Below are 18,859 nucleotides of genomic sequence, written 5' to 3' on the forward strand. Positions count from 1 at the left end.
AAGGCAAAATTTAATTAAGCCTAAAGCAGGTGGACTCGTGACTTAGTTTTCCACCTTACACTTCCAACAAAGGGATTACCTAATACATAATATCTGTGAGACTCTATGGCCCACTTCACCATGGGTGCTTCTTTTACAATCACTGAGTGGGCCTTTCCCCTAGGGAACTGCTTCCAACTCAAATATAGGACTGGATGCACCTTACCATTCCTTTCTTGAAAAAGGACTGCCCCTAGGCTTACATCCAAGGCATCCATCTGCAGTATAAAATCTTTTGTGACATCTGGATTGATGAGGACTAGTTCTCAGCACAATTGGTCTTTCAAGGTTTAAAGGCTTCCTCACAGTCTTCCATTCATTGAGTTTTCTTCACGCTACCATTTATTATTCGGTCCATCAGAGGCACTGCAATTATGGTGTATGGTGAAATCAGGTACAAATCTCCTATAGTAGCCAGCCAATCCAAGGAAATGTCTCACCTGTCTTTTTGCGCAAGGGATGGTACATGTTGCCAAAGCCTGAACTTTGCTGACCAGGGACTTGAGCTGAACTCTGCCCATGGTATATCTGAGAAAGGTGACTTCCTGGTTTGCCAGCTTCCACTTGACTTCGATTGCCCACGAAGCCAGCCTCATCCAGAGGTTGGAAGACTGCTTGTAGCTGTCACAGGTGTATACCAAGTCATCACCATATGACAATGTTGTCTAAATATGCAGTGTGTCACTGCTAGGGGAGTCTGAGTACTCAATTGGAATGTGGCAGTGGCCCCATGCAAGCCAAAGGGCATAGTGCAGAACTGAAAGAGCCCAAAAGGGATTGAGAAGGCTGTCTTTTCTTGGGATTCTGGTGACAAAGGGATCTGCCAGTAACCTTTTATAAGGTCTAGGGTGCTGATATATTTGGCAGCCCTAAACATTCTAGAAGCTCATCCACTTGCAGCACTGGATAGGTGTTGAATTTCAAGACTGTATTCACTTTCTAAAAGTCAATACAAAAGGGTATCAGGCTTAAGGATAAGCACAATCATGCTACGCCAATCACTTTGGGATTCTTCTATTACTCTTCTACACTGGGTATTGGCCACTGTCAGAAGACAGGATACTGGGCTAGATGGACCATTGGTCTGACCCAGTATGACTGTTCTTATGTTCCTCCCAAATCTGTGATGGTCTGTAACTCATCCCAGACCATTTCCCACATCTTCCAGGATAGGGGTCAAGGTGTCTCCCTAACTTGCTGTCCTGAGATCTTCTCCATGTGGTGATACATTAAATGGGTCCAGCCAGGTGAGAACATGTTGGGTAAAGATTTGATGAGTTGGCATACTTGGGTTCTCTGCTTGGGTTGTAGTTTGGCAGCCATTTGCACTTGTGCTGGATTCTGGAGGATGGAAACTTGAGACCCTACCTCAAGTTCTGGCAGTCAAGGAGCTACAATCATTTCCTTCTCGTTCTTCCATGGCTTCAGCAGATTTATATATTATAGCCAAGTGTCCCTCCTCTTCCTGGGCAGATGGACTTCATAGTCTACAGAGCCAACCCATCACACCACTTCAAAAGGCCCTTGCCATCTGAGCTAGCAATTCAGATGCATTGCTGGGAGCAACCATAGAACTGTCACTTGGTTGAAGGTCTGCAGGTGGGCATTCTGGTCATATGCTTGCTCCTCCTTTTGCTGGGCACCTGAAAAGTTTTCACGAGCAAATGCCCCCAACCTCTTGGTTGTTCGTGAAGGTGGAGGATGTATTAGACTGAGTTAACAGCCCTCAAGGCATACTCCTTCCTCCCTTCTTGGAAGACATCCAGTAGTCTCCAAAGATGTCATCTTATAAAAGCTCAAAGGGGAGAGAAGCCAGTGGAGGCTTGCAGCACCTCCCTTACAGTGAACAGGAGGGGTGCAGTAGTTGGTCCCAAAGCTTGGGATCAGAGACCATGAACCTCTTCAACATTGCCTTTTAATTGAAACTCTTGACCAATCCATCTGTTTGTGGGTGGTACATGACGGTCCATAGGGACTTGATCTTTGGCAGGGCACATAGCTCCTGCATTAACCCAGGTGTAAAATTGGTCCCTTGATCTGTTATTTCCTGGGGTTTTCCCACCCATATGAAGAGTTTCATGAGTTCATCACTGCCTTTGTGGAATGCATCAGGATGGCCTGTGGGCAACAAGTTGTGTAATCTAAGATGACAAGGATGTACTGATGCTCTTCTCCAGAGGTCCTATCAGGTCCATTCCAATCTACTTGAAGGGGGTTTCTATCAGCAGTAACTAGATTAGGTGGGCTTTTGGGACCCGTTTTGGGACAGCCAATGGGCACTTTGGACAGGAATCACAGTGATCTCTACCTCCTGCTGGACCCTAGGCCAGTAAAAATGGGATGCTATCCGGGACAGGATCTTCTCCTGACATAAGTGTCCAGCACCAGCGATATTGTGTGTTAGGTGCAGGAGTGCCTGGTGGTACATCCGCTGTGCCAGCAGTTGTGTTCTTACTTTGCCAGTTTGTTTATTGTGTTCCACATGAGAGAAGCATTTATCACAGAACACAAAGTGGCACCATTGCCTAACCCATTGGGGTTCCACTACTTTGTCATTTACGGAGGCGATTTGCTCAAAGGCTCCCCTCAGCACTGCATCTCCTCTCTGCTCTTATACAAAATCTGTGTTGTGTGATGATGTTTTTAGTCCTTCAGTGATAATCTTTTTACTACCCTCTCTCTCTGTGACCTGGGTGGGGGACCTGCAGATCCCATGCTTCTTTCAAGGGGGTCTTCTGGTTCCCATAATCTGGCTAGCCTGACAAGTCTGCTTCAAGCACCAAGGCAGGGCCCACAGTTCTGGTATCCTGTCCCCACCCCCGCTCTTGTATAACCTCACGGAAGTACTTCCAGTGACAGCTGATAATGACAGAATAGGCCAGGGACAAGTGATAATGCCACTGTAAGTGCCTCCGTGCGACACCCCACAGCTAGCCTTACCCATACGCTAGTATGCCCATGGATACACTAAAGGAAGATTGTCTCTCTGTCAGTTATCTGTCTGGCACTTTTAGTTTAACAGGTCCTTGCTTATGCCCTGGGTTCTCAACTGTCCAAACCTGGGCATAACCATACTCCATAAGGAGGCACTCTCTTTGTATGTGCCTTGCTTGTCCATATGAAAAGCAAGTCATCAGGTTGCTGCCCAAGCACAATTTCTGGCCCAATGGTGAACGCCCTTGAAGTGGGAGCTGGGTTCTTGGCTCTGAACTGACCCCTGCTAGGAACATGGTCGGGGCATAGTGTACTGATTTGATTTTGCCCTAGGTAATCCCAGCCTACCACTGGGGCCTGCAGCCAGAGTGGTCATTTTAAATGTTGGAAGACCGAAGATGCGGGCACTTGTCCTTGGCCTGTGGATTGTAGTTTCCCTGGGCTGACCCTTAGGTCAGTTTGGGCTAATTTCTTAATCCTGGGGAATAGCTCTTCCCTGTCTCTGGGGATTCCTCAGCAGCCATGAAGTTTTCTGTTAACTGCACCACTTCTGTTAATGACCCGGGGCAGTGTCTCAGTACTCACTGTCGCCCCACAGTTGGGAGTATTTGTATAAGTTGTTTAATCAGTATTAACTCAGGCACTTGAGCTCCAGTCTGCTCTTCAGGCCGCAGCCACCACCAAGTCGTCCTTCAATTTTTGGGCCACCGCCTGTGGTTGGCATACCCAGGGGTACTTTCCCCACAGAATCAGTGGCGGTGTGTCTCCTCACTGATGTCCAAGAAGTCCAGAATGGCTGCCTTAGCTAGTGAGTACTTCCGTGAAGCCACATGGTCAAGTCCTTGATGGGTGGCCTGGTCCCGGCCAGTTAGGCATAGGGCCAGTTCAAGAGCCCAGTGCTCTGGGGGCCATTGGGAGACCATGACCACCAATTCAAAGGTGGTCAAGAAGGCTTCAGGCTCAACCCCTGTCCCCATCTTTGTTTGTTTCACTAACACTGAGGGGAGCATAGATCCCTGGCCCATGGTCCAGGCTGATAGGCCTCTCTTTGCCCCAGACAGCTGCAGCACCATCACCAACTGCTGCACTAACTGCTGTTGTTGGTCTTTATCCTTGTTGGCCACCCCATGCAGCAACTGCTGGTCACCTGAAGCTGCTGCTGAGTGCCTAAGTGATCACTTTAGATAAGCTATTAGCAGCAGGAGAGTGGGGTGGGAGGAGGTATTGTTTCATGGTCTCTGTGTATATAATGTCTTCTGCAGTTTCCACAGTATGCATCCGATGAAGTGAGCTGTAGCTCACGAAAGCTTATGCTCAAATAAATTGGTTAGTCTCTAAGGTGCCACAAGTACTCCTTTTCTTGTTATTATTCAAACTGCTATTGCTGCACCACCTGCTGCGGATAGGTCTCAGCTAGACCCTTCTAGCACTGCTTAGAATCCATACTGGTCTAAGTCTGTTATCGCTCCTGTGCATGGACTTTCAGTCTCTCCACCTCACACTCTCCGGCAGAGTTGGAATCATAGCCACATTCTTCACCATTTGTGATAGGTTGTACCTGTCTGGCACCCCCTTGGGGTGAAGAGGGCACCTTCCTTTTCCTGGACCACCTCCTCTGAATGGTGGCATCACTATCATCTGGGTTCCAGACTTGGAGTATGTACTTCTTAGCAAGTCTGTCCCCCTCCAATACTGTTAAAGTAATCCAAAAGAAAAAGGCAAAATACCTCCATGGGCTCAGACAGGGTAAAGGCCAATAGCCCCTGGGAAAAGGGTCTAGGCTCTTTATCTCTTGTATGTCCAAATAACCAAAACTGAGTCCCAGGTCTCCAAAAAGTAAAGAAAAGCTGGTTCCTCTGTTTCGTAAGAGGCCTCAGTTGGCTGGTGCCCTCAAAGAGTTTCCCCAGTAGACAGCCCCTGTTCCCTGGGACCCAGGAGCTCTGTTTGCTCCTGAATGCTACCTAGCCTGAGCTGGGATCCTGCCTTTTAAGAACCTACCCTTCTCCAGGATTAACAAGCCTTACAGGTGCAGTAGGTTGGGGCTGATTGGACCCAGAAGAGCTGTTTCATTCCTTCTTGACTGGGTCAGGGAGCTGCCCAACCACAGATTCTTAGAGGTAGATCCACAAAGGGACTTGACTCAACATTGCAAGACCTAACATTTAGGTGCCCTGGAATCCACAGCTCTGAGCGAGGTGCCCAGGCTCGACTACAGCATGCATGGAGAAAGTCAGGTTGTGACACTTTCTCAGGGCACCCAGAACTACAAGTCACCTTGTTACTCCTCTTCCTCAGCAAAAGAGAGACTTGCTGGTAAACTGTGTGTCAGTTCTCCGATGCTCACAGTCAGATAGCCATCCAAACAATCTCCTCCAGAGCTCTGCCAGCCTTTACTTTGCCATGTAGGCAACACTGGATGCACCCCAGTTCCCAAGCCCCCTGGAGAATCCAGCCCATCACTGAATACATGCAGAAATTCCCAAGTTTGCCAACTCCAAAGAGACAGCGTGCACACCAGCTTGTTTGATTCAATTAAGAATTCACACTTTGCTTAATATTACAGTACTGTGATGTACTTAAGCTAAAACAAGGAAAAGTTGATTAGCAAAGATAGAGATTTAAATGATACGAAACAAGGATAATGGAAACCGCTATGGTTACAAATAAAACAGAAATATAACACACTTCTGAGAAACTAAATATAACTTTAGATGGCTAAAATCTTTGCCTAAGATAAGCTTATCACCTAAAGCACCTCTCAGAATCACCAGCCCCCAGAGCCAGGATCCATCTTTCATGGATGCAAAAAGCACTGCCCTTTTTGCTCCCTCAGTGATGGATAACAAAGGCATTCTTTTCCCTCCTTCTTATAGTCCAGCCGATCTTTGAAATGAATCCTTTTGAAGCATACCCCGGATAAAGTTCTTCTCTTCTGCTGCTTGTTCTCTGGTGAGCTGCTACCATGCTGCTTTCTTATCTTCCTGTTAACCTCAGATGTAAATGACCTCCCATAGTATTTGGCTTATCCTGGTTAATTTATATCGGAGATCTAGGTGGACAGGTATATCAACATTCCTTTGTCTGGGAAAAACTGTTTAATCAACCCAGCCTGGTTACCTAGTTAAACATATTTTTAGTACATATATACAACTGCTTGAAGAACACTCATACATGCATCTTGCAATGCTTATGATGACCAGTATGATGTAAGCTTTCATTTAATATTTCACACAACCTTCTTTAGAGATCAATATTGTGACAACAATGTGTTAGCTGTGGTGAATGTGTCAGGGCTGATACAAGTTGCTATTACAGAACGGTGAACCCTTTGCCAGTTAGCACTGAGAAGTTCTGGAGTCACATAGGTACCTAAGAATGCGATCCACAAAAGCCAGCAAGCTGAGTGAGGAGCCATCTAAGCTAGCCAGTGAGAAATGCTAAGAGGGGTGTTGCCCAAATCTGAGCCAGAGGGACGTTCCTCAGTCTTCTTGGGATTCACAGCCATGACTCTTGCTTGGAGCTATGTGTCTAAGGCCTTTCTTGCAAAAAAAACAACAAAAACAAACAAGCAGGGTGGTGGCCCCCCCCAACCTTAAGCCCAGTGTTTAGAGCGCTCACCAAGGACCTGGGTTCAAATTCCATCCTCTGTGTGATGTGGTTCAGGGATCTGAACCCAGGTCTTCTCCTCTCAGATGAGTGTTAAGGTTATTGCTAGTTAGCTTACTCCTTCAGTTTACCCAAAAAAGTGGTTCTCTAAAAGCCCTCTTCAAATTGAAATGAGTTCATTGTCTCCTTTTACCAGGACCCAACAAGACTGCCTTATAAATACACATTACAAAGAGGGTAGGAATTTTCATATTACTCCACCTTTCAGCTGGGCCATGCAGAACACTGCTTCACTGTACAGGAAGAAATGAGGGAACTGTCAGCCAGGAGGTGGGTCAGATGATGACTTTTTCAGGGAGTATCGTGAGGGAACTGGCAGCTGGAAGAGCGAAGTTAGTCGGAGGAGCTTTGAGGAATTTGCAAGAGAAGGGAGCAGCTGTGAGTGAGTGTTCTTGACTTCATTTCTCAGTGCAATTTACTAAGGATATTTTCTTAATATTGTAAAGGTTAACATAAAAGCACTATACATTTATGGATCTGAAAATTCAAAGTCTTACTTTAATTTTTACTTAGTCCGAGCTCATGCAAACTCCCATTGAAATCAGTGGGAGCTTGCCTGAGGAAAAACTGAGTAAGGACTTCAGGATTTGGCTCAGAAAACTGTGTTATGGTTAGTGACTACACCTTCTATGCTAACATCATCAGGCTATCTACAGCAGGAGTGTTCAATACTGTGGGCCCATTTGCACTATCTAACATCTACACGAGATTTACTGGAAAGAAAAAAAAGTGGCTTAATGTGAAGTTCAGTAAATTGTATAGCACCGTGCAGAGAGCAAGCATTTGTAAAAATTACAAAGGGCTTAATGTCTGACTCCAGAAATGCATGGTGGAATCGGTTCTTGTATAAAACTAAGGCAAAGTAGACTTCCTTAAATCTGCAGAATAATAATAATGACTAATGCTGTATGTTTGCCACAATCGTCCTTACAGACATGGATTCCCTGATTTAAGTGTTTTCTAAAAATTGTCTAAGATTATTGACATGTTGGGAATTTTGCCTGCAAGTGGTTGAGTGAGTGGGTGGTTAGATGTACTGATGAGTGAGTGGGCGGGTTTGCAGTTGACTGAGTGGATGAATGTGGAGGTGAAGCATTGAGAAGAAACTTTGAGACTCTTAAGAGAACAGTTGGATAAGACTGCACAGGAAGCTAACACAGTGCTGTGTATCAGAATAAAATCTCCAGGGTGTCCAAGAACCAGACTAGTGGACTCCAAATCAGGTTCCCAATAACTAGACTATCAGGCCAGTACAGGACATCTTGGTAAAGGCAGAATCAATAAGACAGCTGTAAACTCCATCCTAAAATGTTAAAATAAGTAATTTATTTCTCCACTATGTAAAAGCCAGATCACGCTTTGCCATTTAATATATGTGAAGAGGGTGCAACATGCTACCAAATCAAGGAATCAGAATTTTTACTCCTTGACCATCAAACTCTGAAATCCTTATTGAGTTTTTACTCAGTTTATACTCAGGTAAATCTTCCATTGGGCCAGATGGGCAGGAAATCTCTGAGGTTGATTGTGTGGAGTTTCCTGCAAATCACTGCCCCCAATGGGTTTGGAAGCAAGAGAGTTGAGGGATATGTGGCTTTCCAATCTTGTGTATTCTGCAGCTCAGTGGAAAAGAGGCCCCATGAAGCCATAAAGGCAGATGTTGTCTGCATGGACAACCACCCATCTGCACTACTCTGCTGGCTCCCAGCAACATGGCTCCTTCCAGAGTCATGCTGACACTGGCTGGGTCACCGTGGATCTGCTCACTAGGAGCTGCAGAGGTTACTTCAGGGAAATTCATATGCTTCCACCCCACATTAACTTCTAAATAGACATCTACACAGAAATCCAGAGAAGATGGTGATTCAGGGAGCAGCTGACTTCTTCTTGTGCACACTCACAGGCTGCATGAAGCTCAAGCAGAAGGGCATCTGTAGGGTGCAGATCATAGGGCTAACCTGCTGGCTTGCTTTATTATATTCTGCCTTTATTTACTGGTTTGCAGTTTGTTTTATTATATTTGGCTTGTATTTTTGTATTGGATTAGTTCATTATGTTTGGCTGTAATGCAAGGAACCTACAGGATTGTAACCTGTATGATTAGCTTAAGCAAGTAGCGTAAGTATGGGGCTTATGACCATCGGCACTACTCTGAGGGTGCTTCGGGGCTGAAGCACTCACAGAAAAAAAAAAATGGCAGCCCCGCCAATCAGCTCCTCTCCCTCCCCCAAGCACCTCCCATTCGCTGGCAGGCCCCACCAATCAACTCCTCCCCGTCCCTCCCAGTTCCTCCCATCCACCACAGATCAGCTGTTCAATGGCGTGCAGGAGACACTGATGGGGAGGGGGAAGAGCAGGGACAGGAAGAGGCAGAGGAGGGTCAGGAAGAGGTAGGGGAGGGGTGGGAGATTGAGGAAAGGGGTGGCGGTGGGGGGCGAGGCCTGTGGCAGAGCAGGGGTTGAGTACTTTCCGGGAATTCAGAAAGTCGGGGCCTCAGCTTGAGACCTTTGACACAGAAAAATGGCCTAACGGTTTCCCTTTTAGATGCTGGGGAACTAGACATGTTTACCTATGAAAGTCAGGACTTAAGGGTGACCACAGGGTACATTGCAGAAACATGGAAGTTCCAACCATAAACCAGTTTGGGCATGAAATAACAGGTTTGAGAATGAGCTAATTGGCGCTAATATGTCTGAATATGCTAACATATAGAATAAGGGTATCTCAATACAACGTGGGTGAGGAAGTTAGATTTGGGCATGGAAAGTTGGTTATTAGCATGAATAGCTGAGGCCCAGTAAGAGGGCAAACCACCATGTGGAAGTAGCTTTTTCTTCTTCTTTAGCTATTGGGACTCTTCACTGTTTGTTGGTAACTTAGCTACTCAGCATTTGACCCTTCGGCTCTATTATTCACCATCAATCTCGAGAGCATTGAGCAACCTGGACCATTTGACCCATTTGGCATGCCAGGAATGAGACTGGTCCTTCATCTCTTACCACCAGGCTCCCAAGGAAGGGTGTGAGTATGCTAATCTAGGAAGCTTTTGTAAAGAATAATACCACATGTACCCCCACAACTGTATTATTCCCTTTTGGTTCTGTGGCTGGGAGCTTTGATAGCTTTTTCATTTATTTTAATAATAGTCTCGAAGGCTGTGTGTTTTCCTCAGCATAAGTGTTCTTGCCATACACCCCGAGGGTCCTTACAAGATATTGAACTCACTATGTTTAATTCTGTGTAGCCTGATTCTGAGACAAGAACTTTATCTTGTCTTCTGGTCAGATCAATTGGTGAGCCTATATAATATTAACCCCTAAAAATCAGGCAACGAGGATCACAGGGAAGGAAGGCAGGCTATGCCATTAAGGCAGTACTGCCCGCTATTCATGTAGGCAGAGAGATACTCACTTAGGCCATGTCTGCATTATGAAAGTACTCCGATTTTACAGAAGTCAATTTTTGGGAACAGATTGTATAAAGTCGACTTCATGCGTCCACACTAAGCACATTCATTTGGTGGTGTGCGTCCACTGTACTGTGGCAAGCGTCGACATTCCAAGCGGTGCACTGTGGGTAGCTATCCCGCAGATCCCACTGCCTGTTGGAATTCTGGGCTGAGCTCCCAATGCTTGATGGGGCCAAAAATTTGTCACGGGTAGTTATGGGTAAATGTCGTCAGTCAACCCTCCCTCCCTCTGTGAAAGCAACAGCAGACAAGCATTTCGCGCCCTTTTCCCTGGATTGCGCGAGCAGACGCCGTAGCACGGCAAGCATGGAGAACATTCAGCTCACCACAGCAGTTATGACTATTGTAAACACCTCGCGCATTATCATGCAGTTTATGCAGAACCAACACCTGAAAAACCAGGCGAGGAGGTGACGGAAGCGCGGTGATGAGGACATGAGCACAGTTTTCTCTAAAACCGAGGTCCCTGGCAATTTGGAGATCATGGTGTTACTGGGGCAGGCTCATGCTGTGGAACACCGATTCTGGGCCCGGGAAACAAGCACAGAGTGGTGGGACCACATAATGTTGTAGGTTTGGGATGATTCCCAGTGGCTCCGAAACTTTCGCATGCATAAGGGCATTTTCATGGAACTTTGTGACATGCTTTCCCCTGCCCTGAAGCGCAAGAATACCAAGATGAGAGCAGCCCTCACAGTTCAGAAGCGAGTGGCAATAGCCCTATGGAAGCTTGCAACGCCAGACAGCTACCAGTCAGTCGGTAATCAGTTTGGAGTGGGCAAATCTACTGTGGGGGTTGCTATGATGCAAGTAGCCAACACAATCATTGAGCTGCTGCTATCAAAGGTAGTGACTCTGGGAAATGTGCAGGTCATACTAGATGGCTTTGCTGCAATGGGATTCCCTAACTGTGGTGGGGCTATAGACGGAACGCATATCCCTATCTTGGGACCGGACCACCAGGGCAGCCAGTACATAAACCACAAGGGTTACTTTTCAATGGTGCTGCAAGCACTGGTGGATCACAAGGGACGTTTCACCAACATCAACATGGGAAGGTTCATGATGCTCGTGTCTTCAGGAACTCTGGTCTGCTTAAGCGGCGGCAGGAAGGGATTTACTTCCCCGACCAGAAAATAACTGTTGGGGATGTTGAAATGCCTATAGTTATCCTTGGGGACCCAGCCTACCCCTTAATGCCCTGGCTCATGAAGCTGTAAACAGGCACACTGGACAGTAGTAAGGAGCTGTTCAACTATAGGCTGAGCAAGTGCAGAATGGTGGTAGAGTGTGTATTTGGATGTTTAAAGGTTCGTTGGTGCAGTTTACTGACTCGCTCAGACCTCAGCAATACCAATATTCCCATTGCTATTGCTGCTTGCTGTATGCTCCACAATCTCTGTGAGAGTAAGGGGGAGACATTTATGGTGGGGTGGGAGGTTGATGCAAATCACCTGGCTGCTGAATACACACAGCCAGACACCAGGGCAGTTAGAAGAGCACAGCAGGAAGCGCCGCACATCAGAGAAGCACTGGCCAGGGTACTGTGTAACACTTCTGTTTGTTTCTCCTTCATGAAAACCCACCCCCTTGGTTACCTCTAAATTCCCTGTAAGCCACCCACCCTCCCCCCTTCGATCACAGCTTGCTTGCAAAGGAAATAAAGTCACTATCATTTAAAAAACATGTATTCTTTATTAATTGATTATAAAAATAGGGAGATAACTCACAAGGTAGCCCAGGTGGGGTGTGGGAGGACGGTAGGAGGGAAGGAAAAGGCCACTTCAAAACTTCTTGAATGACAGCCTTCTGTTGCTTGGGCTGTCCACTGGGGTGGAGTGGCTGGGTGCCTGGATCCTCTCTTCCCCCCCCCGCATTCTTGGGCATCTGGGTGAGAAGGCTATGGAACTTGGGGAGGAGGGAGGGCAGTTAAAGAGGGGCTGCAGCGGCAGTCTGTGATCCTGTTGCCGTTCATGAACCTCCACCAGATGCCGGAGCATGTCTGTTTGATCCCGCAGTAGCCCCAGCGTTGCCTCATGCCTCCTCTGATCTTCCTGCCGTCACCTCTCCTCATGTTCATCAGCCACTTTCCGGTACTCTGCTATTGTGTTCCTCCACACATTCTGCTGAGCTCTGTCAGTGCTGGACAACCGCATGAGCTCAGAGAACATTTCATCGCACGTGCGTTTTTTTCGCTGCCTTATCTGAGATAGCCTTTGGGATGGAGGGGGGAGGCTTGAAACATTTGCAGCTGCTGGAGGGAAAAAAAAGGGAGTGAAGTATTTTAAAAGATACATTTTACAGAACAATGGCTATACTCTTTCACGGTAAACAACACTATTCACATTACATAGCACACATGATTTTGGTACAAGGTTGCACTTTGCATCTTATATTGAGTGCCTGCGGCTTTGGAGTTAGAGATCATACACGCAGGGCCGGGCAACAGAATTTGTCTTGCAGGCGGCCATGGTAAGCCATAGTCTTTTGGCTTCTGCAACCTTCATAACAGCAGCGCCCTCCTCTCCCATACCAAGCAAAGCATGTTGAGTTGGCCATTTAGTGCTGCGGTTTTCCTGTTAACGTGCAGCAGAAGAAGCCAAACTACCCCTCGCCCCCCAGTTCTCTGAGATGATTGCTTTACTCCTCACCCCACTGTGTGGCTGGTATCAGGGAAGATCCCTGCTATCCAAACGCGAACAGCTCAGCGCCAATCCCCCCCTCCCACCACGTGGCTAACTGCGGGGAGGATTTCTTTTCATCCACAGGCAAACGGCCCAGTAGGAACAGCCACCTCTGAATGTCCCCTTAATTAAATTCCCCTATTTCAACCAGGTTACCATGAACAATATCACTCTCGTGAGGATAACACAGAGAGATAAAGAACGGATGTTGCTTGAATGCCAGCAAACACTGAGACCATACGCTGCCAGGCTTTGTCATGCAATGATACCAGATTTCTTGCTACTAGCATGGCGTGGTAAAGTGTCCTACCATGGAGGACGGAATAAGTCTGCTCTCCCCAGAAACTTTCTGCAAAGGCTTTTAGAGTACCTCCAGGAGATCTTCATGGAGATGTCCCTGGAGGATTTCCGCTCCATCCTCAGACAAGTTAACAGACTTTTCCAATAGCTGTACTGGCCACGAATGCATCCCAAGTCCTTAGGGCTACTTAATCATTAAAAAATGCTTGCTTTTATAACATGTATTATATTTAAAAAGGTACACTCACCATAGGTCCCTTCTCCAGCTTGGTTGGGTTGGGAGGGTATTTTAGTCAGGGTGATAAAAAGATCCTGGCTGTCGTGGAGAACGGTGTGCTGTGTGCTCTCCTCAAGCTCATCCTCCTCATCTTCCCCATCTGCAAAATCCTCAGGCGTGGCGGAGAGTACCCCATCATCGGAGTCCACGGACAGGGGTGGGGTCGTGGTGGCGGCCCCCCCTAGAATTGCATGCAGTTCAGCATAGAAGCGGCATGTCTGGGGCTCTGTCCCGGAGCATCCGTTTGATTCTTTGGTTTTCTGGTACGCTTGTCTGGGCTCCTTAAGTTTTATGCAGCACTGTGTTGCGTCCCTGCTGTAGCCTCTGTCCCTCATGACCTTGGAGATTTTTTGAAATGTTTTGGCATTTCGTCTTTTGGAGCATAGCTCTGATAGCATGGATTCGTCTCCACATACAGTGATCAGATCCAGTACCTCCTGTTCGGTCCATGCTGGAGCTCTTTTTCAATTCTGGGACTGCATGGTCACCTGTGCTGATGAATTCGCCTGGCCAAACAGGAAATGAGATTCAAAAGTTCCCGGGGCTTTTCCTGTACACCTGGCCAGTGCATCTGAGTTCTGAGTGCTGTCCGGAGCGGTCACAATGGTGTACTGTGGGATAGCTCCCGGAGGCCAATACCTTTGAATTGTGTCCACACTAACCCTAATTCGAAACAGCGATGTCAATTTTAGCGCTAATCCCCTCGTTGGGGAAGAGTACAGAAATCAGTGTTAAGAGCCCTTTATGTTGAAAAAATGGCTTCGTTGTGTGGACAGGTGCAGGGGTAATTCGATTTAACGCTGCTACATCCGACATAAACTCATAGTGTAGACTAGACCTTATAGAGGATGCTCCCTTCCTCAGTGTTTACTCAGTGAATGGAGATTTGGCTAGACTTTAGGTTTTTGCCCTTGAGCAACATACATTTCCAGCACGGGCAAGTCAGAGTTAATATTTGTGGGACAATTAACATACAATTCCCCTTAAAAATGATGGGCCTTGTACATTAATTTCCAGTGGATTTCCCTGGAAATTCTTGAAATTATGTGTAAAGAAACAAGAAGTCAGGCACCATACAAAATCCTTCACCTTAATCAGCATAAAAAAAAAACCCAAACAAAAAAAATATCATGCATGCTGAATTATGTACCCCCCAAAATGTGAATTCCCTACACTATACCCACACCTGGAATTCACATAACCGATAACACATGGCAGGCAGAATTGTTTAATTTAGCTTTCTATATACAGCCTGTAGGTTAGGAACAGTGAAGAGTACTCTGCAATTTTAGTGGTTGTTGTCTGTGTTTACCATAATTACAGAGGTATTTTAAACTTCCACATTATGTTGTAGGCATAATATTAGGTAGGGAATAGCAGCGGAACATTTTGGGTAATCTGTTATTGTGGACACATCCTGAAGATTAGCTGATGCTATATTTAGTCACTATGTGGTTTGCTGTGACTAGACTGAGGATGTCATTCCCCACCACCCCTCCCAAGCTGCAAACATTGTAGACTTTCAAAGACTGAAATGTTGATCTTAAAACAGTGGATTTAAAATAAAAAAAATAATGTAACAACTTCAGTTTTAATTAAATTCCTGAACTTGGTAGAAAAATATAACCGGGATCTGCCTCACACTTACTATTATATTTATATTGTTTATATTGTTGTAAGCTATTTTAATTCAATGGAATTGCTCTTGATTCTAACCAGTGTGACAGCAGAATCAAACCCAACATATTCACCATTAATAATCTCACCTTTATGGACTTTGATCATGTTCCCACTGGATGGAAACAGGACTGGGCCTATTAAAGGTTTCTGAATCAAAACAAGAAAAATACAGAAAACTTGTTACAAATTGCAAATCATTAACACAGTACATATGTAGCCTTTAAATTACAAGGCTTTGAAACTGGAAAGATTTTTATCTGCAAGAACTGAGTTCAACGTTTGGGGTGAATGTGCGACTGGCTTTTATGCAGGGACCTCCCCGCTCTCGTGTGGCCAATACAAGTGCCAGTTACAGTTGTAGTGTCTGGACCCTGGAAACTGCTCCATGGACACTGTTGGGAGCCCAGAGACCCAAATGAGTATAGGAGGAAGTAGAGCCAGAGTATTTCTTGTGTGTGGGACAACAAATTATTGGTAAGTTACCCATTACTGGTAAGTTGCAGGCGTTTGCAATAAGCGTAAATGGGCCATGAACCAAGCTGAGCCATATCACGGGATAGGCCATTTTTGATCTTCACAGCAACTACTTAACTATAGTCATAGCTGAAACCAGTTTATATATTTAATCAAAGACTTTATCCATTGCCCTGGAGTTACACAGGCATCATGAAATTTTGTGTTTAAGGTTTCTGAAGAAATGTTTGAGACGTGATTAACAAAGAATTTTACCATCTTGCAACATGAATGGTACCTACCACACGTGTGATGACTTGTTTAAGTCTATCATAAGCATTTGGATTTCTGATATATAGGCACAACATGACGACCTTGGGAAAACTTTTCAAAAGTCTCTAGATGACTCAGGAGCCTGAGTCCTATTTGCAAAACCTCATAAATCCCTTTTGAAAATGGGACTTAAAAGCTTAAATCACATAAGTGCTTCTGAAAATGTTACCTATTATGAATAGGAACTGTTCCATTGTTTCTAGTGATGGTAAGTAAATTAACTGAATGCACAGGGGATCCACACAAAGATGCCTAACAAACTAGGGATAAGCACAAAAGTTGCAACTTTATTAAATAAACAAACAATAATGCAAACATACAAAGGAAGGGAATGGACATGAACTTTGCAGCAATAGATGACTGTAGTTGCTTAGCCCGAGCACGACCCTCCCTTTGTCTGGATTGGCAGACTGATCCAGAGACCTCTTGGTGCCAGTTGGCACAGGATGTGAATAGGATTTTACAGGGATACCCTGGATCAGATATATGTCTGATGCTGGCAGACCAGGTGCTAGCCAAGGCCCCTTGGCCTCACTGAACACTGACAAATGTATACCTGGAAACCAGTCTGGTTCACCTGTGTGTTAGTATAGTTAAAATAGATGTTAAGTTTATAAGAATGTGTTTGGTCCTGATGAAATGCTTGTAGGATGCTGCATGTATTGACCTCACTTATAACAGCTATATTGCATGGTATGAACTTACACTGAGTGTTTGCATTGTAAGTTTCTGTAACTTGAATAGGCAGGGCTGTGCCTAGGGGAGTGCAGGGCCCGGGGCGGAAGTGATTAATCCTTCACTCCCAGGACCGACCGTGCCAGGCAGGGGAGGCAGTGCCTCCCCAAACAGCCAGGCGCACCCCCACCCACACTCCACCCCCCAGGGCCCCGCTTTGGGGGTGCCACTGGGCTCCAGGGTTTGGGGCCATGCCACCCACCTTCCCAGGGCTGAGGAAGTGCAGCGGTACTGCTGGGTGCTCTCCCTCCCGGCGCTTGGGGGCTGGGGAGGCTGCAGTGGTGCCGGCACACGCTCTCCCTCCTGGCGCGCTCTCCTTCAGGTGGAAGGGGCGGGACTGGGGGCTAGCCTCCCCCAGCCAATGTTTCACGCACCACCCATGCACGCCAGCCAACCGTGCCAGCCCATGGCCCTGCCCCCCCCCCAAAGCACGGGGCCTGGAGTGGTCACCCCAATTCACCATACCCTAGGGACGGCTCTGCAAACAGGAAAGAAGCATTAATGAATGTAAAGTTCATGTCCTCAACACAAGAAGGCCCACTGAAACCAAATGAGCCATTGTGAAAAAAAATCAAAGGATGAAGAATTTGTTGATTACCCTCCACCCCCATACCCATGAAGAGGAGATGGGCATGAACACTTGTCCCATCTTGAAATGGCCTGCAAGCTATGAATTGTGTCAGTTTCAATACCTGAAGCCTAGGTTGTTCCTCCATAACATAAATACAACCTTTGCAATAGAGGAGGCTGTTCTGGAATCAGAACTTGGTGTTGGGTCAGGAAACCACGTTATTCAGGGTCTGTCAAATCTGGGTTGCAAACAGGTTGTCAGAGAGCAAATGCAGGGTGTCAGACTGCTGTTGTTCATCCCATTGTCAAAGTAGGACACTTGAGAACAGTGGCAGAAGGCTCTTCACAAGGTTTGAGATATTCATCTTCGCAGGTTAGGGCATCAGCCTTCCTGTTTCTCATCCCTTGGCAATAGTTTACCACAAAAGCTGAAGTGAGCGAAGAGGAGGTGCCAGCAAATCTGGCACTGGTTAAGATGTCTAGCAGTCTGTAGGTATTCCAGGTTCTTGTGGTCCATCAGGACTGGGAATCGGACCACTCCGTGAAAGCCACCTTGATAGCCAGTAGTTCCTTGTCCCAAATATCATAATTTTTTCTGCCAGGGTTAGCTTCCAAGAATAAAAGGTATAGAGTTGGAGTTGGTTGTGGTGGCCTGCATGCTGAGATAAAACTGCACCTATGGCAAAATTTTAGGTGTTGGCCTCAATCAGAAATGGTTGAGTGGGTGAATCAGGATGGGTGCTGAGGTGAATGCCTTCTTCAGTCAATTAACAACCAACTGAGGACCAAGCAAACTGAACCCGCTTTTGTAGGAGTGCCATTATGGATGGAACCAGCCTAGAAAATCCTTTACTAATTGCCTGGAGAAATTAGCAAACCCCAGGAGTCACTGCACCCATATACATCCTTGGTGTGGAACAGCCGGATATTGTCACGAGGGTCCTGTGTATGGTGATGGGTGGCTCAGGTGGGACAATGTATCCAAAGAATTCCACAGTGTACTTATAGAATTCACATTTCTTGGGCTTCAAGTAAAAGTGGTTTCAGTGGAGTCTCTCCAACACAGGTACTTGACAATCATCATGTGCTTTCAGAGAAAATGAGGATGTTGTCCAAGTAAATGATGACAAATTGGTCCAGCATGTCCCTATAGATGTCATTTATGAAATGCTGGAAGGTCACTGGGGCATTGCACAACCCAAATGGCATGACCAAATACTCAAAGTAGCAATACCTGGTATGGAAGGTGGTCTTCCACTCATCTCCTTCCTGGATCCCCACTAGGTTAAAAACACTGTAGAGGTCCAACTTTGTGAAGACTTAGACAAAGCAGAGTCTTTTGAATGGCTCACTAATACGCAGTATGAGGTACCAGTTTTGAATTGTAATCTTGTTCAGAGCTTGGTAGTTTACACAAGGTCAATGAGAACCATCTTTCTTCATCACAAAGGACACTGGGGACGTAGAGGGACAAGTTAACCCTTCTGCAGGTTTTCCTCAAGATAGCTTGAGTGCCTGTAGTTTGGGTTCGGAGAGGGAGTAAGTGTGTCCAAAGGGAACCTCTGCTCCCAGCTGGAAATCAATGGGGCCATTGTAGCTTTGACGGGGAAGTAGGGTGTTGACTTTCTTTTTGTCAAATAAATTGGCCAAGTATTGATATTTAACAAGAATCCCTGGAGCCATTTCGGGAAGTCACTTTTGTATCCTCTGTTTGCATTT

Source organism: Chelonia mydas, chromosome 6 (genome assembly GCF_015237465.2).
Source record: "Chelonia mydas isolate rCheMyd1 chromosome 6, rCheMyd1.pri.v2, whole genome shotgun sequence".
NCBI lineage: Eukaryota > Metazoa > Chordata > Testudines > Cheloniidae > Chelonia > Chelonia mydas.